Source organism: Odocoileus virginianus, unplaced genomic scaffold (assembly GCF_023699985.2).
Source record: "Odocoileus virginianus isolate 20LAN1187 ecotype Illinois unplaced genomic scaffold, Ovbor_1.2 Unplaced_Contig_29, whole genome shotgun sequence".
In the NCBI taxonomy this organism is placed as follows: Eukaryota; Metazoa; Chordata; class Mammalia; order Artiodactyla; family Cervidae; genus Odocoileus; species Odocoileus virginianus.
The window spans coordinates 961,058-985,783 of NW_027224346.1; the positions used below are offsets into that span (position 1 = coordinate 961,058).

At 42.0% G+C, this 24,726-nt stretch overlaps 1 protein-coding gene across 3 annotated transcripts in view; it reads left to right on the forward strand.

Moving 5' to 3' along the window:
* The window catches only part of TOMM7 (translocase of outer mitochondrial membrane 7), a 229,167-nt gene that overhangs the window by 169,475 nt on the left and 34,966 nt on the right, over positions 1-24,726 (forward strand). For 2 of the 3 annotated variants that reach the window (XR_011486585.1, XR_011486586.1), the window contains 2 exons: positions 19,683-20,997; positions 21,698-21,785. The gene's annotated coding sequence lies outside the window, so the exon portion shown is untranslated. The remainder of the gene's footprint in view (positions 1-19,682; positions 20,998-21,697; positions 21,786-24,726) is intronic. The other variant, XR_011486587.1, reaches the window with a different exon arrangement.

Consider the following 24,726-nt stretch of genomic DNA (forward strand, 5'->3'; position numbering starts at 1 on the left):
AGAAGTGGCTGGGACAAGGAAGTGGTAGTGAAGATGGGGAGAAGTGAGTGGATTTGAGAGCTATTTTAATGGTAGAATAAATAGAACTTGGTGTTACATTAGATGAATGTTGGTACCATTACTGAGTAGCACAGGTTGGCAGGAAATCACATTTTCAAGAAAAGATCAGGAGTTCTATATTGGACATGTAAAGATCCCTGTGTAGTTGTGTACAAGTTGGTTATATGGGTCTACAATTGAAAGAGCAATCAATCTGGGAATATATAGAACAGAAAATGTATTTAAATTTATTAGAATTTATGAGTTAACCAAGAAGGAGAGTATCTAGTAAGAACAGAAGAGGCCCCAGGGTGAAGCCCTGAGGACATACAGTGTTAGGGAAGGGAGAAGCTTGGAAAAAGAAGGAGAACCTAGGAGGAAAATCCTAGAAGTGCAGTGGCATTAAAATCAAGAGAGGAGAATGTTGGAGAAGGAAATGGCAACCCACTCCAGTATGGTTGCCTGGGAATTCCAGTGGACAGAGGAGCCTGGCAGACTAGAGTCCATGGGGTTGCAAGGGCTGGACATGGCTTAGCAACTGTACCACCACCACCATATATATTTGTTATATGGGGTGAAAGCTTGAGGTTTTTGAACTGGAAACTTCCTGAAATTTGTATCTGCATGCAGTTCCCATAAATATAATGTAATAAGAGGATGCTCTTTGGTTAAAAAAAAAAAAAGGTGGAGAGAGAGAGGAGAATGTTTTGCAAAGAAAGTGGTTGCTAACAGTGTCAAATGATGCTGAGATACTGAGTAAAATAAGGCTGAAAAATCTCCGTTGGATTTGGCAACATGGAGTTCATTGAGGACCTTGAGAAGAACAGCGTGGGAGGTAAAGGGGTGGACAAAGCCAGTTTACAGTAGAATTAATGGTGAGCAGGAAGTGAAAGAGTGGATACCGTATGGACAGGAATCTCCCAAGAAGTGGGACTGTGAGGGGACATGAGATTAAACAGTACAAAAGGGAGCTGTATTGGGCACCTCTTTTATGTCACTTCAAATCTTGGCTCCGTTTTTTACCCCAGCCACTGCCTTGGTAAGCTCTAAGCAGAGTCAGTCTGCTGCCCATAGGTTTTACCTGACAGCGCTTTGCCTTGGGCCCTCCTACGCTGGGGCTTCTTTACTTTGTGGCTGGGAACTCCTCAGGGAAACGTTTTGGTTTTCATGCCTATATAACCCAGAATCCACTGGAGATAATATGCCAGGATTGACCAGCAGGTAATGGGAACTGATGGATAAATGCCTTTATTCCCTTTTTCCCCTTGGGTGGATGACTTTGAGACATATTTCATAAGTCTATGGAGAAGGACCCATTAGGCTGAACATCAGGTACCTTTAAAAGTGGTTTAAAGAAAGCAGGCATCTATGTATTACCTTTCCTTCTTCCCATGTTTTGCCCCTCTGTCCCCAACCCTGAGATCACTTCTAGATAAACCACCTACCTGTATGCAAGCTCTCAATTCATACTAGAGCCCAATGGGGAGAATCTGGTAGAAAAGGAAACAGTGAAGATACAGAAGAGCGAGGAGATAACTAATGGAGCAAGGCCTTTGAGGAAGCAAAAGGAGATGGGACCCAGAGTGCTGTGGAGAAACTGACTTTTTAAAGGAGAAAAGGCATTTCTTCTATTGTGAGACAGGAGAGCACATGAAGATAAATATGGGGGCACGTCTGTTTGCAGTTTGGAGATTATGTTGATGAGAGAGTTCTGTTTGTATGAGTTAGGGTTGAATTAGAGACATAGACCCAGTAGAAGGTGGGTATATATAGAGAGATACTGATGGGTTACAAGGAGTTGACTTGTATGATTGTAGGGTAGCTCCAAAATCTGTAGGGCAGACTATGAGGAAGGGCACAATGGCTGAATTTCTTCCTAATTAGGAAAGCATCAGGTCTGTTCTTAGGACCTTCCCAATGATTAGAATCAGGCTGACCCAATATATCTGGGATAACTTCCCTCATTAAAAGTCAACTGATGATGGATGTCGAGTGTATTTACTAAATACATTTACAGCATTACCTAGATTACTGTTTGAACAGTTGAGGGCTGCAGCCTAGCCAAGTGGACGCAACAAAAACCCATCACATGAAACTGGAGCCTGTTATACAGAGTGAACTAAGTCAGAAAGAAAAACACCAATACTATATATTAACACATATGTATGGAATTTAGAAAGATGGTAATGACAACTCCATATGCAAGACAGCAAAAGAGACCCAGATGTAAAGAACAGACTTTTGGATCCTGTGGGAGAAGGGGAAGGTGGGATGATTTGAGAGAATAGCACTGAAACATGTGTATTATCAATTGTGAAACAGATGACCAGTCTGAGTTCGATGCATGAAACAGGGCCCTCAAAGCAGGTCCCCTGGGATGACCCAGAGGGATGGGATGGGGAGGGAGGTGGGAGGGGGTTTGGGATGGGGGGACACATGTACACCCATGGCTGATTCATGTCAATATATGGCAAAAACCACCACAATATTGTAAAGTAATTAGCCTCCAATTAAAATAAATTAATTAATTAAAATAAAAACAAAGCAAAAGAGACCATCATGCTTTTTCTACCTCTAAAGCTGTGCTATCTAACAGAAGATTTTGCATTGATGAAAATATGTTATTTCTGCATCATCCAATAAAACAGCTACTGGTCACATATGGCTATTGAACTATTGAACACAATGCTTAGTGTAATTGAGGAACTAAGTTTTGAATTGTATTTAATTTTAATTAATTAACATTTAAATACCCTATGTGTCTATTGGCATCAAGTTCTAGAGTATAAGGCAGGGTTATCTGTTGAGAATATTATTACTAGCTAAAAGTAACAAATTGGTTGGTTGATCAAAACTGGCCCCCCCAAACCATCAGATATTCTCATTTGCCCTTCAGTCTATACAGTGGGAATTTTTCAGTCGTAGATGTCATCTCTGATGTTGACCTTGCAGTTTGCTGGTATCACGGTTTGCAAATATTAACAGTAAACATGAGATTGTGATTCTAGCTGAGTAGCTCACCATGCAAAGTAGGTGTGCATTCCAGCATGGAGCAAGCAACAGTTCGTTTCCTGTGTGCGCAGAGGTTCTTCCAGATGGCAAACTTGTTATAAACAGCAGCCGTCCTGTGCTGCATCATGTTTCCTGACTCACGGATTGTGTTATCTTATCAGCACACTGAGGACATGCGTGGTAGGAGAAATAGAAAGCACGCACCCCATAGTCGCAAACACAACGCAGTAAAACCTAGCACTAACAACACAACTATGTATGTCTGGAAATATAAAAACATCATTCTAAATAATTCTTGAATCAAAAGGAACCAAAAGCTCAAATCAAAATGTATTTAAATAAGCTGATAGACAAACTACACTAAAATACTTCTCTTAGATAGCTTTAAAATAACTTTTCAGAGAACAGGATAAAATATAAACATAACTACACATTTAATTTCTGGAGGCTAGAAGGAGAGCATCAACATTAACCCAAAGAAAACAGAATATAGTAATAAAGATAAAAGTGAAATGTTTACTTGATAATTGAAAGCTATAGTTTATTATTTCAAATACACATAGTTCTAGAAATTTTAACATTAAAATAAGAGTACACAAATAGTTTTAGGAAGTGAACTTGTTTGTCACTCAGTCTGTGTCCAACTCTTTGTGACCCCATGGACTATAGCCCACCAGGCTCTTCTGTCCATGGAATTCTCCAGGCAAGAATACTGGAGTGGGTTGCCATTCCCTTTTCCAGGGAATCTTCCCGACCCAGGGATCGAACCCGAGTCTCCTGCATTGCAGGTGGATTCTTTACTGCCTGAGCCATATGAAAATATTTGTATGTTTATAAATAATGATAACAAGTAATGATAACAGCTTTCTATATATCAAGCACTGTTGTTGAAGTATACTATGATTAAATAAACTGTTTGTACAATAGAATACTATGCAACTATTAAATTATAAAATGTTATTCTACATATAGGACATTGATGGTTGTCCATGACATACCAACAGTGAAAAAGCTAAGTTGCAAAATCAGATGAACATATGATCTCATTTTTAAAAATATATCTACTAGTATGTATATTGAGGGGCTTCCCAGGTGGCTCAGTGGTAAAGAATCCTCCTGCAATGCAGGAGACTCGGGTTTGATCCCTGGGTCGGGACCATCCCTGGAGAAGGGAATGGCTACCCACTCCAGTATTCTTGCCTGGAGAATCCCATGGACAGAGGAGCCTGGTGGGCTACAGTTCATGGAGTCACAAAGAGTCAGACACAGCTGAGCAACTAAGCAACAAATGTGTATCAATATCAATATTTTAAAATCCAAAATAAGACTGGGGATGGAATTGAATCAGAGAAGAGAACTTCTGCATTCTTTTCTTTTTTGTTTGCTTTTAGGTTGTTTTTTTTTTTTTTTTGCAATGATCTTGTTTAATAAGTACAGGGATGATACTTTTAAAACCACTATATGTGTTAAACATAGTATCAGTTACTGAGTGAGAGACTGAGGGCTGAACATTTTTCACTTAACAGGTGTGGAAAGCAGGTTTTGCTACAACATTTTCCCTGCTGCTCTATGCTAGTCATCACCCACTCTTCAATAAGCTCTGCTTTGCCATGTGCCTGGCATATTTTTGTGGTGGTGTTCTGAACTGATGACTCTTCATAGCGGCACATGTTACACCAAAAAGGAAATATATGGTTTCCAGGATACCAGAAGGTGTCAAGGTGAAATGTGCAAAGACTACAGGTCAGAGACTACAGCTGAGGAAGACCTTCTGGGGGCTGCACGGGAGGGACTGAGGCCTTGTCCACCAGGGCACGGGCGTGAGGGGAGGCGGGTGTTAAAAGCCAGAGTTACTCCCCTGCAGAGTGTCTTGACCAGTCCCTCTCACGTGGCACCCAGACATCTTTTATATTATAATTTAGTCAGCATGGTTTAATTTTTCTCTATGCTGATTTCATGTCTGTCTCTTTCTTCTGAGATGTTCACTGCATTTCTGTTGAGAATTGTCTAAGATGTTCTGATATAATGACTTGTAGTTTTTCCAGACCAGCAGTGGCAACATTTGAAATTACTAGCAAGCTGTTCCTCCACAGTTGAGAACAAATATTATTATTTACCTTCTGTCTGACTGATAGACTTACAGAAGAAATTTGAACTTAAAAGGAACTGTAGAAATTAAGTTAAACAAAATTTGTGAAGATCCTATTATGCTCCAGGTCTTACTTTCCATGCCTTAGAGCTTACCTTCTATAGAAATGGCATTCCAACTTCCATGTGAATAAGGATTACCTGTAGAGTTTGTTAAACACAGACTCCTGGGTCCCACCAGAGTTTCTGACCCCGTAGGTCTGGGGAGGGACCCCAGGATTTGCATTTCTAACAAGTTCCTCTGTGCTGCTGCTGCTGCTGTTTTAGAAAATCATTGCTCTAGAGTGGCACTGTGCAATAGAAATTTAATGCCAGCCACAAATGAAAGCTACATACATAATTTTAAGTTTTCTGGAATCTGTATTAAGAAAGTAAAAGGAAACAGGTGGGATCAATTTTAATCACATTGTTTGACCTAATCCACAATCTTATCATCTCAACATGTAGCCAATATTATGTTATTAAAGACATACTTTACTTTTGGGGGGATTGGATGCCGAATTAAGTCTTCAAATTCTGATGTGCATTTTGTCCTCACAGCACATCTCATTTGGAACCAGCCACATTTCAAGTGCTCAGTAGCCCCACATTGGACAATATGTGCATGCTTGCTTCGGTCCTGTCTGACTCTTTGCCACCCCATGGACTGTATCCCACCAGGCTCCTCTGTCCATGGGATTCTCCAGGCAAGAATATTGGAGTGGGTTGCCATGCCCTCTTCCAGGGGATCTTCCTGACCCAGGGATCAAACTGCATCTCTTATGTCTCCATCTTTGCTAGGTGGGTTCTTTACCACTAGCGCCACTTGGGAAGCCCCTTGTTGGACAGTATGGCTCATAGTAACTAGTGCATCTTAACCACTTTTTCTTCCCCAGTATACCTGAGGGATGGGCATCCCTGGTGGCTCAGTAGTAAAGAATTTGCCTGCAATGCAGGAGACCCAGGTTCAATCCATGGGTCAGGAAGATCCCCTGGAAGAGGGCATGGCAACCCACTCCACTACTCTTCCCTAGAGGATCCCATGGACAGGAGAGCCTGACAGGCTGTAGTCCATGGGGCTGCACAGAATCGGACATGGCTGAAGTGACCAAGCAGCTGCAGCATACCTGAGGGATATGATAAATTTCCAGCGATACCAGTAACTCATTAAGGCTACATTTTCTGGAAAATATATGAACAGGCCACCCTTCATCCATTTGTATTAGGGGCTCATTGAGCTGGAGCAGGTGTAACATACTTAACCAGATGAAAATTTTTATAGTCTTGGCAGAAAAGCCAGTTCCAAGTATAATACAATGTCCTGTCCATATTAACTACGTCTGAATCCTATGGATTTATAGGCGACATTGGGGTAGGAGAAGGGGAGCAGAAAGAACTGTTTCACAGTGACTCAAAGGAAACTAGGAATCAACAGCACTTGGGGTGGGAAGGGGCTCTCTAGTAGAGTGACTTCCAAGTCCTCAGTAAGGAGAAGTCACATGTTTTTTCTGCATCTTGCAGAATGGTGCTCGCCTTCGATATGGTAGGGGCTGCAGCCCCCCAGCTATGCAGGAACAGTGATGCCTAGCAGACGGGGGGAAAGGCAGAGCAGGGGGGTGGCTTGGAAGAAGTGTCCTTGTTCAGTGAGTACATGTGGAGCATGATGGGAGCTTCTAGAAACACAGGCAAAATGGAACTTAAAATGGGAGGCTAAGGTCCATATAAGCATGTGGGACAGAGCCCCCAGCAGCACCTGGTTGATTATTGTTAGGGTGACCTCATTACATGGATAAATTGTGTAGGGGTTCAGATGATTAGCCAGGGATCTCAGGGTAAGCTACATGGACCAAATCAAGATTGTACCAAGCTAGGTCTGGTGACTTTGGTTGTGTAAAGATGGAGGAATTGGGTGATGGGGCAACGGGAGAGTCTGATTTGTTTACAGGAGAGGAAGCAACTTGAAAAAACGTCCAAGTGGGCAAGAAGTATTTTGGCAGAAGCCATGTCTGCCTAAGGGAAGATAGGGAGAGCTACAGCTGCAAAAGATGGACAGAAGCTGATCATGTTGGGCCTAGAATTTAAGGCTTAGAACTTTGGACTTTGCTTCATAGGATATGGGGAACCCTTGAGAGTTTTTTTAGCATGGCGATGTTATGATTAGATTGTTTATTATAGAGAAAATAATTTAGCAGGTGAATGTAGAATAAAATGTTTAGAGAAAAGACAGAAGCCAAGACCAGCTTTGCTGCCCTCAGGAAGGGTGAGTTGCTACCTGGACGTGGCGTGAGGGTTGGGAGTAGAGGTAAAGGAAAGATTTGAGAGCTGGCAAGATGGAACTAATAGCACTTCTGGAGGGTGGTTGCAGAGGTGGGAAAGAAGGAAAGGAAAAGTGTGAAAGACAAATGTTGACAAGGGGCTGGTACTCAGGGAAGCAATGAAGGAAAGGAGAGAGACTAGGGAGAAAGGAGAGAGAAATGGGAGACAGAGAGAGAGCGAGAGACAGACAGACAGACTCCTCTTCCCTCTCAGATAGAAGAGACGGAAGAAAGACACAGATAATACCAAGGTTTTGAAGCCAGTAGCTGGTACAGTCAGTGGTGAGAACTTTAACAGAAATGGGGAAACACTCAGAAAAATCTGGTTATTTCAGTTTACTTTAATCCAGGTCTTGGAATCATCACCTCATTAGGACTGTGCATTGAAACTGAAGGCTAATGGCTGAGTTTGTTCTGATTGTGACCCTTCTCTGGTACTTACTGGGAGAACTGTGGGCAGCACAACAAGTGTCCTTGGTGAGACAGTCCTACTATTAAATGGTAAACTATCCCTGTTGCTAGGAGACAATAATATTCCACCATCTTCTTCTGAAGAAGAGAGATGCCTAACTTCTAATCAGGTCAGCTATTGCTCAGAAAAGACTTCTAATTCAACCCAAGACAGATTTTGCTCAATTTTAGATTGTTTTTGGAGAGACAGCGGATTCCTGGCTCCCTCCTCAGCCCCTGCCAGGGCAGCAACACCCACAGCCATGCCAGGTGCTTCTCTGCCTGTGTCGCAGATGCAGCTGTGGAAGCCGCTGCTCCACTTGTTCAATGCTCTCAGCCTCACATATCACCATACCACTCCCAAGAGATAGATTCAAAGCCTGAATTTAGAGAAATGGCTAGAAATCACCTGCACGGGAAAATCCAGGCCTTTCTTTCACATTGTTGAGAGAGAGAGGAAGGGAAGGAGGAGAGAGAGGAGAGAGAAAGTACCCGGTGGTAAAATGAATAGGAAAAAAGAAATTTCCACTTATGCTTTATCTATGGCTCACATTTTGACCATTTCATAATCATTCTTTGGTATGCTTTGTGGAAGAGACATATTAAGGCATTTGAAAAACTCATTTACCACCCTGGCATTCTCTTGATAAGAAATTTACCCTTTTGTTTCCCCCAGAAAAAATCTGACTGTTGACAAACATTCCCTTTTGGTGTCCCAACTCCTCCTGAAGCCAAAATGAGGTAACCAAAATTTTCTAAATAGATATGTAATTGCCCTAATTTGCATATTATTTGCATGACTAGGGATGCAGGGATTTTTCTCCTCCTTCTGTGGGAGAAACCCAACCACAGGACCTTCTTGGATTTCAACTTGTATCTAATTTCCTGCCTTAGACACACAGTGCTAAGAGGATTTTCCCGGACATTTAATCTGACCCCTACCTACCCCATCCCCCATGATCTCTCATTCTTCCTATTATAAGCAAATTAAAATACTCAAACTTCATCCTGCACCATCTGTTCTCTTCCAGAGTATTCCAGAAGACTCTGGAAAGTGATTTCTTATTGAGTAGCGACAGCTTCTGAAGGCTTCTGCTTCTCTCTCCTGGCTTTGCTCTAAGAATACAATTTCTCCTTCATTTCCTAAGGAACAGCTAACACAATCTAAACTGCATGTTTAATCAGTTTACTAAAGATGAAGATAGTAAAGAGAATTACAAAGCCCAAAACAAAAACGTAAAGCTCTCAAGTATCACAGTCCTATTCAGCTATGCCATTTCATAAGTCCTTCTTTACCTTTCTTCCTTGGGTTCTGGCTTGTTGCTAATTGTTTCACTTACATCTTTGCTCTTCTCTCCAAATCACCAGCTACTAAATTGCAGTGGAAAATGAAAATCCATTAATTAAGGCAACTAACAAAAATCTAATGCTTCTCCGGATACTTATCCACAACTTTCGGCTTAAGGAAGAGTACTTTTTCCTTTTTAAGATGATTTTCACCTCCTTTTTTTTTTTAAAACAGGTTTCCACATTTCAAGTTAGTGTAGGCCTTACCATAGACAATCAAAAATTCCTTTAAAGTCTTTCTTTAGAAAGAGATGCGGATATGCTCAGTCTCTTCAGTCGTGTCTGGCTCTTTGCGACCCCATGGACTGTAACCTGCCAGGCTCTTCTGTCCGTGGAATTCTCCAGGCAAGAATACTAGAGTGGGTTGCCATGCTCTCTTCCAGGGGATCTTCCCAACCCAGGGACTGAACCTGCGTCTCTTGCATCTCCTGCATTGGCAGGCAGATTCTTTACCCCTGAGGCTCTGGGGAAGCCCTAAAAAAGAGGTATTACCCTCTAAATGTGTATCAACCACTCCCACCTAGCAACAACCACAGTGTGTAGGCAGATTTTTGTTCTCCAAACAGAACCATTCTGAAATATATACTTCTCTGCTGTCCTCAATACCCTTATTTCTATTCAGTGGAACAGACGGAAAAAAAGAATGCCTATCTCTGGAATTAGAGAATCTGTGAAGGAAAAAACAGCCAACAAAGAAGTTAATTATAAATATTATTCAAACTCTTTAAACTATGTGAAGGAAGATGATGTAATAGAAAAACTACATGCTTGTGGTTCTGGCAGATGACAGACCTGCATTCAAATCCAAGTCTAAGAACCATTTGCTCTATGTTCTTGGGCAAGTTACTAACTTTTGTAAAATAGCAGTAAACATGCCTGCAACATGGGTTGTTGTGAAAATTGAGAAAATGTATGAAGCACTTGGCATCTAATAAGGGGCTCAGGAAATATTCTTTCTTGTCCCACTCCTCAGACTAGTAAACTGCTATTGTTAGTCAATATATTAACTGGTGCCTTAAATGCCTTGGGATTATTAACCAATGAAATAAACTGTTCCTTAGTCAGTTTAGAAGCCAAGTCCAGTCAGGCTCTCACCTATTCTCCACTCTTCCTGTTCTTTTACTCTTTCCCATCCTGCCTCTGTTCTTTCTCCTCTTCACCCCTTTTCTCCTCACTCTTATTCGCTTCTTGCTGTGTAATGGGAAACTGTCTATTGCACGGTGCCAAAATAGAGTTAAGTGCTTATTCTAATTACTGAATAATATCTTATATTCCCTCTTTTTCTTAACTCATGTAAAGTTGTCTTTAAAGTTGCCTAAGAAGCATAGAGTATAAATTGGCTTTAAGTGTGGCTCAGTTGCTCAGTTGTGTCTGACTGCTTGTGACCCCATGGACTATAGATTGCCAGGCTCCTCTGTCCATGGGATTTCCCAGCAAGAATACTGGAGTGGGTTGCCATTTCCTACTCCAGGGAATTTCCAAACCCAGGGATTGAACCCAAGTCTCTTGTGTCTGTCTCCTGCATTGGCAGGCTGATTCCTTACCACTCAATCTCCTGGGAAGAACCACCTGATCTCAGCTGATTTGGGGAGGTGGGGATGGAAGATTCTGGTCCTCAGTAACAAAGAGATTCCTTACCCTGGTTTCAACCACTTTGCTTCTTATCTTATTATTATATGCTCAGTAGTTACATGTCTGCAGATATTGTACAATGAACAAACAGGAAATCATAATTTCTCTGCCATCATCCATCCAGGTGTTGAAAACCTAGGAGTCATCCTTGACACCTCACTTTCTTTCCTACCCCACAGCCTTTTGGCTCTACCTCCAAGATAGATTCTTGTCCACTCACTTTCCCTCATGTCCAGGGCCGCTACTCTAGTTTCCTGGACTTCTCAAAAAGACTCTTAATAATTGCTTTGTGCATTCCTGCCAGCCCCCCAGAAGTCTCCAGACTAGGGAGAATGTGCAAACCAGCCAGAATAGGGTTGGTTTAGCAAATAAAAACACAGAACACCCAAATAAAAAGTAATTTAAGATAATCAAGTACTTTTCAGTTGTATAAAATGTTATTAAATTATTTTTATACTGAAATATTATTCATTGTTTACCTGAAACTCAAATTTAACTGAGTATCCTATATTTCTTTTTGGCAATCCTAAATTATAATCATTTCTTTAAAAATGTAGATGATGAGATGGAATGAAAATAATAGAGCGTGAAAGTGATAATTACTTACAGAATTACAGGGATTAGAAATACCTGATGGCCAGCCTGTTGATTAAGAACTCTCTCTCCCAAATGTTTTTTAGCCATATATACTATGTATTGTACTCTATAAATGAGAGCTGTGGTCAATCTAGAGAGATGAATCTCCTCAAGAATTGTTACCTACTAGATTTGCAACAGTAAAACAGCCCAAGAACCCTACACATAGGCACATTCACATAGGTCCATTATGTGAATTTTTTAGAAAAAATTCTATTTTGGAATATTTTAGATACAAAAAAGTTACAAAGATAGTACAGAGAATTCTGGAATATACTTCGCCTAATTTTCCCCAATGCTAACATTTTGCATAATCATGATACTTTTGTCATAAGTTGCTTTCACTAGCATCCTTTTTCTGTCCCTAGATACAACACAGGACCCTATGTTGTGTTTAGTTGTCATGTCTTCTTAAACTCCTCTAGTCTGTGCTAGGTTCTTAATCTTTTCTTGTTGTTCCATGACCTTGATAGTTGTGAAGAATATCAGTAGATGGTTTTAACAAAAATTTCCCTCTCCACTTCCGGATAAACACCTGGTTTAGAATCACAGAGACGGAAGGGTGAAAGCATAGAGGTTTAGCGTTAGGACATCTGAGTTCTGATCCTGCATTATATAATTCCTTCAGCACTGGGAGTCTCACTTTCTTTATCTGTTTTAAAGTGGGCATAGTATTACCTTTCTCCTTGGGTTTTATAAAGTTTAAATGAGATAATGTTCAGGAAAGAGATTTACGATGAAGCATCATATATATGATCATCAAAGGGAAATTTATATTTCTAATGTCTGAGTTTTCCTATCCTGCAGATTTGTATAAGGTAGAGATGGAAACTAATAACATTCTATTCCAGGAATTTTTAAATAAAATTCTCAGAAGGCTCTCCAAAAGAAAAAAGTGAAAACATAAATCAGATCGTACCAATCCACCAATGATGTTCCACTGTTTTCTAAATAAAGGCCAAACTCTTTGCCAAGGTTTTTCTAGACTGACACTATCTATGCCTCTGGCCTCAGCCCTGCTATTTGTTCACTCTGCTCATTGAGCTGGCCCTCTTCCTGTTCTTACATCCAGTCAAGCCCACTGAATCTGCCATATCCTTTGCCTGGAATTCTCTTCCTTAGACCGTTACCTGGCTGGCTCCTTCTTTCAGTCACACCTTGACTCATGTGTCTACTCTTTAGTGGACCTTGACTGTCCTCTCAGTCTAAAGCACATGCTCCATCACTCCCTGTCACGTCATTTGGTATTTATTTATTTATTTGACTGCATCAGGTCTTAGTTACTGCATGTGGGATCTAGCTTCCTGACTGGGGATCAAACCCAGGGCCCTCCTGCATTGGGAGTGTGGAGTCTTGGCCACTCAACCACAGGGAAGTCCCATATCATTTGGTTTTATTTTCTTCATGCCACACAGCCCATTCTGAGATTCTCTTGCCTGTTATCTGTCTCCTTCACTGAGCTGCATGAAGTCCGGGAATTTGTCCAGCCTTTTTCCTGTTTCATTCCCAGCAGCTAGAATAAATTCCCAGCTGATAGGTAGGTCCTCAAATATAGTTGTTGAACAAATGACTCTATCACTCTAGCTAAACAAAGAGGTAGGTCCATCCAGCTTGGTAACACTGCTCTGTCCATCCATGTCACCAGTTCAGTTGGCGCCTCTATGAAGACAGGCAGGCACAGTGGCCCAGAGAAGATGAGAGAAACTGCATTACTGCTTGTTGAATTATATTCTGTACTTAGTTGATTCAACTGCCTGCACTTACAGGCTATGAACAAAATTTCCATGATCCATCTTTAGGTGAAAAAAGCATGTTGCAAAATGGTATATGTAGTCTGACCCTTGTAATACTCATACACAATAAATATTTGTTGAATAAATCATGTTTTTTCAAAAACATGTCTGTATACAAATGTCTGGAAAATGGCCTGAACAAATAAACAACCAAATGTAAAAAACAGTAAGTATTCTTGGGAATGAGATTGAGTAATACTTTTTTCCTTTGTATCTTTTAAAGTTTTATAAAATGAGAACAAAATTATAATCATGTCTATAGTAAAAATAGCAATAAAATGATTTCCATTTTTACAAGGAGAAAAAGGATTTACCTATAAGAAAATTGATATTTGAAATGAAGTACATGAAATGATATGAACAGATGGTTGACAGAAAAGGAACTACAAATGACTTTCAAATATATGAAGATATGCTCGTTCTCAAAGAGACATGAATTAAAACTACTCCAAGAAGTTTTTTTCACCTATTTGACAGAAATCCCACAGCTTAATTATACAATCTGAATCAAAGCTTGATAATATATTGATTGTGGTTTATTGATCTTTTAGTCTTTTCTTACATCTCCAGGGCATTGCCCAAATGGTTATTTCGTTGCTACTTTTTTGTTTAACTCTAGAGAAGTGGTTCCCAAATGCTGTGTTTTAGAATCATTTGGTGGGCATTTAGGAGTCCTGGAGTACTCGTGAAAAGATGTTTGGCATCACTAATTATTAGAGAAATGCAAATCAAAACTACAGTGAGGTACCACCTCACACCAGTCAGAATGGCCATCATTAAAAAGTCTACAAACAAATGCTGGAGAGGTGTGGAGAAAAGGGAACCCTCCTACACTGCTGGTAGAGATTATCATACTAAGTGAAGTAAGTCAGAAAGACAAATACCATATGATATCACTTATATGTGGAATCTAAAATATGGCACAAATGAACCTATCTACAAAACAGAAACAGACTCACAGACATAGAGAACAGACTTGTGGTTGCCAAGGGGAAAAGGGGTGGGGGAAGGAAAGAGTAGGAGTGTGGGATTAGCAGGTGTAACTATTATATATAGGATGGATAAACAAGGTCCTACTCTATAGCACAGAGAACTATATTCAATATCCTGTGCTAAACCATAATGGAAAAGAATATGAAAAAAAAAACGAATGTGTATATGTGTATAACTGAGTCACTTTGCTGTACAGCAGAGATTGGCACAACATTATAAATCAACTATACTTCAATAAAAAATTAAAAAAGAAGTCCCGGTGCCCAGGTGGCAAACCATACCAACTGAATCAATGTTTGGGGGAGTGGAAACCAGGCATAAATATTTTTTTGAAGATCTTCAGAAGATTTCAATGTCCAGCAAAGTTTGGAACCCATGCTGTAGTGTTTCCAGTCCGTGCTCTCTCTTAGGGAAGCCCCTCGGTATTGAGCAGCAAGACCACTTGCATTGACAACTTACAACCATCTCTGTTAACACAGCAGCTATTCTTTCTAGGAAATTCTTGTCAGGGAAGAAAGAATAATAACTTTGCTATTTGTTTTTGTCTGGGCAAAATAGTTTGTTCATCTAGTCAAAGAGCTCTCTTCTCAGAACAGTAGACTGTTTACCTGGGCAAACAGTTCACTTGTCAAACAGCTGTGTACTTACCCAAGACTTGACCTTCACCTTGCTGCATCCACCAGTACTAAACTGTCATGTCATGAATTTTGCCCAGTCTCAACCAGCTTCCCCGCTTAGACCTACCTTAAGCCACTTGAACCCAGACGCCCTAGACCCTGTAAATATGCTTTCCTCAGCATCGCTTGATTAGCAGGTTTTCTGTGGACTTCCCTGGTGGCTCAGATGGTAAAGCATCTGCCTACAATGCGGGTTCGATCCCTGGGTCAGGAAGATCCCCTGGAGAAGGCAATGGCACCCCACTCCAGTACTCTTGCCTGGAAAACCCCATGGATGGAGGAGCCTGGTAGGCTACAGTCCACGGGGTCGCACAGAGTCAGACACGACTGAGCGACTTCACGTCACTTCACTTCTGTGGTCTTCAGAGAACTTGACTTCTGATAGTGTAACTTCACTGCCTATCTTCACCTGCATTTCATTCCTGTGGGCTAGGAGGAAGAGCTTCTTGACCTCATTTGTGTAAATCCTATCTTTTCCTATAAACCCCGACCCCCCAATCATTCTCTTTTTGGAACCTTCCCCTCTTTCTAGGAAAACCACTCCTGTGTTCCTTTACTCACACACTTGCAATACTTCTGACACCAGAAGTGGGGGTTTTCTCCACAGCAAACAATTCTCTGCAATGCCAGTTGCGCTGTGCTGTGCTTAGTCGCTCAGCTGTGTCTGATTCTTTGCAGCCCCATAGGATGTAGCCCGCCAGGCTCCTCTGTCCATGGGATTCTCCAGGCAAGAATACTGGAGTGGGTTGCCATGCCCTCCTCCAGGGGATCTTCCCAACCCAGGGATCAAACCCAGGTCTCCCACATTGCAGGCAGATTCTTTACCATCTGAGCCACCAGGGAAGCCCAAGAATACTGGAGATGGGTAGCCTATCCTTCTCCAGGGGCTCTTCCTGACCCAGGAATCAAACCGGGATCTCCTGCATTGTAGGCGGATTCTTTACCAGCTTAATAAAGGATCCAGGTGAACAGCCAAATGAAGAGATACCTGGGGTGAGCTGTGTAGGAAGGGGCAAACCACTCTGCAGGCACTTCCTAACCAGGAAGTTCTCTGAAGCCCATAATTCTGGGATTGTTCTGGAGGCTTCATCACATAGACAGGATCAATTCTCCAGTCTCCTGTCCCTCTCCCCTTCCTGGAGGACAGAGGGTGGGTGAAAAGTTCCAAGTTTCTCCTTACGGCTTGGTCTTTCTGATGATCAGCCCCCAACCTGAAGCTGCTCAGGAGTCCACCAAGAATTGCCTCATTAGAACGAAAGACATTCCTAGCACCCAGGAAATTCCAAGGGATTGGGTAACTCTGTCAAAAACTGGGGTCAAAGACCAATTAGTAGAACAAAGGATGTTCCTACCACTTAGGAAATGCCAAGGATTTTAGAAATTTTGTGCCAGGAACCAGGGGCAGAGACAAACATGCATACATATATATGTTTGTATATAATTATTTTCACAACTTCCCTCCTGACTCTTTCTTCCTGTCATCTGGTTTGCTAATATTTACCCAAATGAAAAGATAATCATTTGACCTTGTTACCTCTTCTCACAACTATTTTCTGTCTATATCCTTGAATGCATGAAATATCACCACAACATCACCTTCCTGGGCAACTATGTCTCTCCTAGTTTTCTTAGCCTGACTCACCACACAGCTGAAACTTTTTCTCACACGTCTTACTAATGACCTCTTTATTACGACATCTAATGGTCTTTCATCATAGTTCCTTTTGATGACCCCACTGGATATGACATTTACTTCATCTCTCCCTCTCCCTGTTGTTGCTGATTTTTTTTTTTTTTTGCTTTCATGACATGTCACTTTCTCCATGTCACCACCTCACTTTCCTTCACTCACTTTCTCTCTCTCCCCCTTTTAGTTCTTCTTCCTCGCTCAAATTACCATCTGTGAGTATCCTCCAACACTCCAGTCAACTCACATGCCATCTCTGAAGGAAGAAACTCTTGTAACTTCAATCCTCACCTTCGAGAACAACTTCTACATCAGTAATTCAAGCACAGGATAGAGCAGGTGCTTCACAAACACCCTTGAATTAGTTATCCAGTAGCTGATGAAGATGAGCACATCATTTTCAGGGAGTGTCTCATACATAGTACCAGCTGGAATTGGCGGCAGACTTTGCATCTGGACTGAGCAAGGCTGTGTGCTCAGCACTGGATGTGTCACATGAAGCAGACTGTTCCAGTAGCTCTGTTGTGTCTTGACCTCGTGACTCCATTCTCATGATTATCAATCCATCCCAGCTGCACTGCCTACAGGACACCAGCCTAAGGTCTTTGGCCAGCCCTCAACATACTTGAGATGGAATTTACAAAAGGAAAATTGAGAAACGCCCTCTTGAGGATGAGGTCTCAGAATAGCAAGTCTTCACTCTCCCTCTCCATTGGGCTACAGGGGGAAATCCGTGTGATCTTTCTGGTGTAATGGGGACATGGTAACTATCTTGCCCTCTTGTAACTCTATCATAGGCACTGAATTAGAGGTGGAAGAGGGTATGTTCATGAGTTATCCCTGAAATAGCTCTGGAGACATTCAGAAGTGCCATTGACCAAGTTATGTTTATGATTTTTCTACGTGTGTGTTGTCTAACAAATATGTTTAAAGCAGCATTTTAACAGACACTATACTAAGTGCTATGGGCTTCCCTGGTAGCTCAGTGGTAAAGAATCTGCCTGCCAATGCAGGAGACTCGGATTTGATCCCTGGGTTGGGAAGATCCCCTGGAGAAGGAAATAGCAACCCACTCCAGTATTCTTGCCTGGGAAATCCCGTAGACAGAGGAGCCTGTCAGGCTACAGTCCATGGGGTTGCAAAGAGTCAGACATGACTTAGCGACTAAACAACAACAACATACTAAGTGCTGATGATACTTGTCCCCTGCATCCAAAGAGCTCACACTCACTCAGGTCCCCACACAACCACATTTATGCTGTGTAACATATAGTTAGACTTGAAATCAGGACAAAGGGCTATCATATTTGTCATAGTTTTGCAAGGTGTTTTCACATCCACTATCTCATTTAATATTCTTAGCAGCCCAAGAAGATGGGCAAAGAAAATAGTGTTGATTCAACTTTATGGAAGAGGATATCAAGACTTAAAAGATGTCACATGCATCGTAATGTGTTTAGCTTACGGTTGAGAGCCAGGACAGCAAGCCAGGTGGCCAAGTAGAATCCCCTGCTTTTGTCACTATCCCGTTCTGCCTTCCTACATCTTTTTCCTCATCTATATGAAGAAGGTGCTAGGCTGGTGTCTTTCTGCTATGGTCCCTTCAACTATAAGACTCTCTGAGTCTATAACCAGGGCCCTCCCGCAAGGGAGCTCCCAGTCCAGGAGGGACAGTTGGAGCAAAAAACTAACAACTTTGTTCCCCTGCCAGCTCCTAGGGTTGTGTGAAGATTATCGTATATAATATACTAATCCAGTGCTTGTGTGTGTGTGAGATTGAGTAAAACTAGATGGAATGGTACTTTGTAGGTACCACTTTGCAACAGGTATTTCTCCAGGTTCTCCTTAGTTTTCCAGGTATCTGCCTCACCCAGGAGACTTTGGAGCAGGGATCATGTGATACCCACCATCACTAGGAATAGTGTCTTCTTTAAAAAAAAAAATTATTTATTTTATTTTTGGCTGTCCTGGGTCTTCGCTGCTGCACAAGCTTTTCTCTATTTGCTGCGAGCAGGGGCCACTCTCTGGCTGTGGTGCGCAGGCTTCCCACTGCAGTGGTTTCTCTTGTTCCAGAGCAGGGGCTCCAGGGCTCGGGGGTTTCAGGAGTTGTGGCTCTCAGGCTCTGGTGCACAGGCTTAGCTGTTCTGTGGCATGTGGGATCCTCCTGGACCAGGGATCGAACCCATGTCTCCTGCATTGGCAGGCAGATTCTTTACCACTGAGCCACCAGGGAAGCCAAGAATAGTGTCTTCAACAGGGATTGTTGAAGAAACAATGGGTACATTGAGGCAGGTTGATCTTAGAGAGGGACGTGGCTTGATCCATGTGCCAAATTCTCACCTCAACACACATTTTCGCATTTCTCAAGATATCTAGTTTAGTATGCTTGGTGGGAACCCACCCTGGAAGTTTAACAACTGTAAAATGAGGATGGGGGCAGATTTTGAGTAGAGAGGAGGATGAAGAGGAAGAAAGAGGAAGAAAACAGGAGAGGATGGAGCTAGAGCCTTCAAATGTGTAAAAATGTTTCTGTCTTCACAGCCATTAAGTACCAGGACTTCATCTGTCTTGCCATCCCCATATTTTGCCAGTACTGCAACTGGAACTCCAGGTCTGCCATGGAGACAATCTCATGATGACATTACGTTCCAGGAAGTCTTGCTGAATGCACAGCTGCGGCAGCCCTGGCTCCCCCCTCATTCCTCCGGAAGCCTGCAATTTGTGTTGTTTTAGGCTCTGTGGCCCAGGAAGCATTATCAGATGGAAGTGTGCCACCTCCCCACCCCGGCCCCCAGTGCTGTCTTTGTGGCCAGTGAAGTAAATGCATCTTGTGCCTCTTAAGAAATGTGGGACAGGAGGTCGGGTGGAGCCCTGCCAGTGTGACCGGGGAGGTGCGTCAGTGGCTCAGTGACAGGTGGCAGAGGCCAAGGGCTTGGGAATCACTTACAGTCACGGAGATTTCTTTCTCTTTCAGCCTTTGCCCTCTGATGGGAATGAAGCAGCAGGCCGCCAAGCCACACAACGGAAGCCTGAAATGAGACGACTTGGGCAATTTGCACAAGAGTTTCCTTCTTTAAATAATTACAGAGTCACTATCCCTGGGGGCATTTGCTTATTGGCTGCCTTCACAGTCTTCTTCTTCTTTTTTTAGAGCAAGTCTCTTAAAGACACTGCTCTTGGTCTTACATGCACTTGCCCAGACTTGTCTTCTTCTTATAGTACTGATGTTCTACTGTTCAAAAGTTAGGAAGGAGCTGACTCTGAGCTGGAAACAAGGGCAGCAGAAGGTTGAGACAGTGGGCTCATTTTGTGCGTAAGTCCCAGAGAGAGAGAGTGCTAGCCATTGTGGGAGGTGGGTTTGAGGGGTTGGATGTGCAAAATGGGGTCTAGCTGGCAGCCCCTGGGTAATCTGCTGATGGTGGTTTGGAAATGGCAACTGTTGAAAAACACTGACAACTGGGGTTGTTTCTCATCTGAAACATGGTGTCTGCACTGACTGTAAATGTTCCCCACAGGGAAATTGGCAAGGGTGTGCTGGTAAACTGGCTCTTTGGAAAGAAAAAAAAGGAGGGTTGGTTTGTAACCTTTAGTACATACTCTGACTCTGGCACATTTCCAGCTACCATGGTTAATCTGCCTGCCAAAATCCCAAATGTTTAACACTCTTCTCTCTGGAACAGATGCCAGCAGCTCCAGCCTTCCACTGGCTAAGAAACAAATTTCTACTTGCCCCTCACAGGCCAGCTTTGGGTCCACATGCAATATTCCCCCTGCCCCAAATTTTAAAAAAAAAAAAAAAAAAAAAAAAAAAAGGTTGGTTTCAGTTTTGCACTTATTTCATGTGTGCTTCTTGGCAAGGGCTTTACTTTTTCCAAACATAGCTCTCTCTTTTGAAAAACAAGAGTTCAGGTTATGCCATGTAGCATCTCTGTGAAGCTCACACCACTCTTCCCTAAGAACCACATCTTCTGTCTCATGGTGCCATGCTTGGGTTAAGAGATTCTGCACCTGTGGCCTGAGCTGATTAAACAGATTGATTGGCCAGGGGCCAGTCAGATCTCTCCCTTGATGATTAGCCCAAAGCAATCCCAAGCTTGAATTTGTGAGTGGAGGGGCAGAGAGAGGGGGACCCAAACCGAGGAAGTCCTCTGCCACCTACCACATCCCTCAATCTATCTGCTCTTTGCTTTGATTGTTCAGCTTTGTCTTGGAGTCGTGGAGATATCCCAGTTGCTTCCAATAAACTTTCTTCTAGCTCTCGGGCCAGTGAGAGTAGGAGTTTGTAAATTGTAAGTAATAGAGCTTTAATAAGGCATAAATGATCTTCAAGGTTTTTTTTATTATTATTTTTTGAGCTCTAATATTACACCAGTGATTATCTAAGTATGGTCTTCCCACCAGCAGCATCAACATCACTTGGGAATTTATCAGAAATGCCCCACCCCAGACCTATTAAATCAGAAACTCTAAGGGGGGCGTCCAGCAATTTGTGATTTTTACAAGCCTTCCAGGTAATTCTGACGTGTGCTCAAGTTTTGCAAACTGCTGTATTTACTATTTTAAAGGGTTATGTTTTATGTAAGAAAGGGATTTTTGTAATAAGTGCCACAATCTTTCTTTTGTAATTAAGTTACTAGATTGAAGGTCAAAGGATGATTTTTATTGGTAAAAAAGTTATTTTTAAAAAATTATTAATTTTATTAAATCTTCACCCTAGCATACTTTTTCTTTTTATAAAGCCATTTAAAAATTTTATTTTATTAAGTTGTTTTTTTTTTTTTTGACTGTGCCACACAGCCTGCAGGGTCTTAGTTACCTAACCAAGTATTGAACTTGCGCCCCCTACATTGCAAGTGTGGGGGTCCTAACCACTGGACCACCAGACAAGTCCCCAAAAGTTAATTTTTATAAATGACATGTATTACTTTTACAACTTTAAAGAAATTTCAACAGATTTTGTTTTTCTTTTTTTTGAATTTTTCATTTCAGTGGACTAAGACTGACATTTCAAGGATTAGCATAAAAGAATAGAAGAAAAGTGTGAAGAATGAAAATGCTGCCAATAAAGGACAAAAAAGTAAGCAACAGATCATTTCAAATGGTGAAAGTCTGGAAGGGAATATAAAACAGATAACCCAGCTGCTGTGTGGTTTGCACTGGACCAGATTTCGCAAAATGTGCCATTAAACACTGAAATGACTAATAATTTCTGGCATTGGGAAACTGCAGTAATGATTGATTTACATAAGTACAGTAAAAAGTGAAACAGGAAACTTTTTTTTTCATCCTGGTGGTTTTCACTGTTAGGTTTGGAAAGATAAGGTTGAATTGGAATTTTCACTGTCACAGGATCTTAAACAGGCAGTTGGAATAGATAGGGCTCCTTTGTGGGTTGGTTGTTTGAAAGTAACATATTATTTTCCCATGGAAAATCATACGTTGGAGGGCCAACTGCGGGTAGCACAGCAGAATCCTTATTGGAAGGAAATCACAGTGCTGGTAATAGTACAGGTCCCTGCGGACAGGTTCCATGAGATGCCTTGCACTTTAGCAGTTCCCTCAGTAGCCCTTAGAGGACAGCCTCTGTGCTGGGGTTAGGGAAAGCAGAGTGATGGAATAAGGGATTCAGTGGAGGGTGGGGAGTCCTCTGGGGGAAGGAATGGGGACTTCATTTGCAAAAGTGTCTACAGGAAGAACACTAAGGGTGGAGGGGGCTCTGCCACTGTGTCCAAATATGTGTGTTATTCATAAATTGAATAACCAAAAAAATTGGGAACTACCTGTATTTGCTATTGGATGCTATATCTATTGTGGTGTCAACCTCTGAAACAAGTCTGAAGAGCCTAGTGGTTATACTTGCTGGCTTTGCAGTCAGGTGGATCTTGGTTTGAATACCAATTCCATGTGACCTTGGGCTAGTTACTAAAAAATGCTGTGTCTCATGTCCTCATCTATAAAAGGGCGGTGGTCATGATGAGTGTTTACCTGACAGGGTTGCTGTAAGAATTCAAGGAGATAATTTTTATAAAGCACTTAACACACTGTGCATTTAATATAGAGGGCTTCCCAGGTGGCACAGTGGTAAAGAATCTGCCTGCCAATGCAGGAGACACAAGAGACATGGGTTCAATCCCTGGGTCAGGAAGATCCCCTGGAGAAGGAAATGGCAACCTCACTCCAGTTTTCTTGCCTGGAGAATCCCATGGACAGAGGAGCCTGGTGGGCTATATAGTCCATGGGATTGCAAAGAGTCAGACATGACTGAACACACGCACTCTGTGTATTAGCCCTTAAGATGCTTTAGTTAAATGATTCTTATCCTTTTTGAAAAAGAAAATGATAGTTTGAAGTTTAGAGAGGTTGATTAACACAACATAAGAAGTGTAAAGAGGATTTTAATAGTTGTGGGAAATTGCACCTACTTTCTTTTTTTTTTTTTTTTCATTTATTTTTATTAGTTGGAGGCTAATTACTTTACATCATTACAGTAGTTTTTGTCATACATTGAAATGAATCAGCCATGGATTTACATGTATTCCCCATCCCGGTCCCCCCTCCCACCTCCCTCTCCACCCCATCCCTCTGGGTCATCCCAGTGCACCAGGCCCGAGCACTTGTCTCATGCACCCAACCTGGGCTGGTGATCTGTTTCACCCTAGATAATATACATGTTTTCAATGCTGTTCTCTTGAAACATCCCACCCTCGCCTTCTCCCAGAGTCCACAAGTCTGTTCTATACATCTGAGTCTCTTTTTCTGTTTTGCATATAGGGTTATCGTTACCATCTTTCTAAATTCCACATATATGTGTTAGTATACTATAATGGTCTTTATCTTTCTGGCTTACTTCACTCTGTATAATGGGCTCCAGTTTCATCCATCTCATTAGAACTGATTCAAATGAATTCTTTTTAATGGCTGAGTAATATTCCATGGTGTATATGTACCACAGCTTCCTCATCCATTCGTCTGCTGATGGGCATCTAGGTTGCTTCCATGTCCTGGCTATTATAAACAGTGCTGCGATGAACATTGGGGTGCACGTGTCTCTTTCAGATCTGGTTTCCTTGTGCACCTACTTTCTTATGTGAGCTGGTGAACCTCCCCCCGCCTATCGCTGAATCTTCATAGAAGATTCCACCAGTTGAAAATCTTACTGCAAATGTGTTCCATAGGAATTTAAGAATTCTAGAGAAAATAAATACAGGAAAAACTTCTATAATAATTCATGATGCAGAAAATATGTTTATTATTATAATGATTATTTCCTTCAATATGATTGCTGTTTGAAGCTAATAGTGTTTAAAAACAAAAGCCAAAACAAGCCCTGCCTAATAGTGCAGGAAAACTGGCCTGGGTATATTTAATCATGTGTCTTGCTCTTCTGACAGCCCCAACTGCTGAAAATATTCATGAGTGTGGTTTTGCCTTCATGTTCCTGGGTAAATACGGATAATACATTGTCCTTCTGGGCCTTAGGAATGTTTTGAAAGGCCTGAAGGTTTACAGCTGTTTGGCTCTGACACAGGATTTCCCAGGGCCTTTGTGGTGTGTGGGCAAAGCATGTTGGTTATGCTGGGTGGGTGTGCTGGCTACGGCCAATGTCATCTAGAGACGATGCCAAGGAAGGGCCCCTGGAGCCCCATGTGTCTGTCCCAGGGATTTGGAGCACATCTCCGAGTGGTGCTTCTGTCTTCGAGCAGGGAGACACAAGTAAGTTCTGTCGATGTGTCTTCTGTTTACTGCAAATGAGTCCATCTCAGTAACATACCCTCGAAGTCCAAGCATTTACAGACTAAGAGGACAAACTTCAAAAGAACATGAATCTTTGTACCAGATGGAGTTTGAGAGCTCTCTTGTGACTTCTCTGGGTCTGTTCTGGTTAGCTGCAGAGCCTCAGGCACTGCATGGGTCCCCGAAGAGTGCCAGGATGATGAGTTCAGACTAGAGTGAGCTCAAGTTGGTGGCTGAGTCCTATAGACAAAAGCTCTGGAGTCAGAAGGCCAGAGTTCCTGGGC